This window comes from Eupeodes corollae, chromosome 2, assembly GCF_945859685.1.
Source record: "Eupeodes corollae chromosome 2, idEupCoro1.1, whole genome shotgun sequence".
Taxonomy (NCBI): Eukaryota; Metazoa; Arthropoda; class Insecta; order Diptera; family Syrphidae; genus Eupeodes; species Eupeodes corollae.
In genome coordinates, this window is record NC_079148.1 from 81,511,929 (window position 1) to 81,513,784 (window position 1,856).

General features: G+C 34.6%; 1 long non-coding RNA gene across 3 annotated transcripts; it reads left to right on the plus strand.

The window, feature by feature from the left end:
- Positions 1-429: 429 nt before the first annotated feature.
- On the plus strand, positions 430-1,480 carry LOC129946178 (uncharacterized). Of its 3 annotated transcripts, none has more exons than XR_008781549.1 (4): positions 433-647; positions 730-889; positions 955-1,281; positions 1,344-1,480. It is a non-coding gene; the product is annotated as an uncharacterized LOC129946178 (long non-coding RNA). The 3 variants fall into 3 exon arrangements; XR_008781550.1 differs by having other exon boundaries at positions 1,347-1,473; XR_008781548.1 differs by having other exon boundaries at positions 430-647; positions 955-1,473.
- Positions 1,481-1,856: the final 376 nt, after the last annotated feature.

Sequence of the window (1,856 nt, forward strand, 5' to 3'; positions counted from 1 at the left end):
GAATACAAATCACCTTACCACCGCAATGACATGCATTTACCGTCAGTACTGAAAACTAAACGCGGACATAAAACAAAGTTTCATTCATATGCAACTTAACAATTCAACCAACTTAAAGCCTAGTACATACTTGTGAACCATCTCGTGAACCCATACAAATTTCAGTTTTTGGTTCACCCGTGAACTTGCTCGTGAAGCTGAGTGGAGAACAAAGTGGAGAGTTTTCGTTCACGGGCAATTCACGTTCAAAATGTACGGGAACTGTTGGTGAAGCTTTGACATTTGGTTTGTTCATGTTCACAACGTGTACTCACAAGTGTGTACCAGTGAGCAATGCCAAAAGTTCACTTTCTCCACTGGCGAACGTTCACTTCGCGAGGAAGTATGTACTAGGCTTAAACGACAATACACCAAACCTAGATCTCCTCCGGAACGCACTCTCTCCACTGTGTTATGGAGAATTTCCATGGAGACCAACAATGAGCCAAGTGACAGCTGCATCACTTAAAAAACATAAACAACATTGAACTACATTTGGGTAAGTAAGAAATTTATTTGGTTATTATTTAACTATTCTGGATGCCTGGGAAATGGAAAGGAATTCGGATGAGGACAAGGAACGAGAAGTACAAGGGATGCTCAGATGGGTGAGTTTTTGAAAATCACAATTAGTTTTATCGGATCTTATTTACAAACCTAATAATAATTTTTGTTTCTTCTTTCTTCTAGGTATGGGAGGCAGTTAACCAGGCGTCCGCAACAAAATTTGCTCCTTATTGGGATACATTCCCAATAAGGAGTAAAAATGCACGGAGTGTAGTCGGTCGCCTGATATATAAAACATGCAGATGCCCATCCTAAGGAGGATGGAAAACTAACAAACTAACAGGTATGTAGTTGCACATTTAGCATTCCCTCTTTAATTTAACTTTTTTTTTCAATTTCATGAAATAGAGAAGTCTTTTACCTGAACCGATATGAAAATTCCATTCGATGAAAAATCAATTAAGGGAAACATAAAAACCAAAACATAACTTCTTGACAAAAATGAACCACGCAGATATATCAAAACATCAACAGTAAAGTTATGGTGAACCAAATTGAACAGGACAATACAGTGTGGCTACCTTAATATTTCTCCAGTAGTATTATGTGGACCCGAATTTTCGTTTATATTTTGTCTGTGCTGTGGGGAAAAACCCACGGTTCAAGCCGGGCACAAAAAAATGTCAAAGTGTAGGCAACCTTTCTCCAACAACCGCCGACTACGCTTCTGTGAAGGTTAGTACAATTATTTTATAACCTATTCAAATTTAATAATTTTTGTTTGTATTAATTTTTAGCAGATAGCTAAACTATCAGTCTTTAAAATGTATCCAATTTACAAAATCACAGATGCTTAATAGTTTTTATCACAATTAAGTACCAAAGTATCTAATTTAAATTTTAATCAAAACATATAACAAAATTTCAATTAATAACATTTAGTAACCTAAGTAAAACTGATTTTTAGCATGCAACTAATCAAATTTCTAGTAAGTCAAATAAAATAAAAATCGTTTATTAATATAAACTGTTCAGGTATAGGGTGTTAATAAAAAACGTCAGGTACTATGTGAAATATATAACAAATATAAATAAAACAAATAAACAAAACAGTAGTATGGAGACTCAGAGACCAATTCTTCGAAAATGGGTTTCCGTTAAGGTAGACATATTTTTATCGGGTTTTTAAATCAGTTTAGCATAAGTTTGACATAGACTTATTGTTTTAAGTCCTTTGCATGAAATATGCCCACTTTCTTTCCGTTTAGGTTTTCGAGTTCATACATATGACTCCCTATTTGTTTAATAAT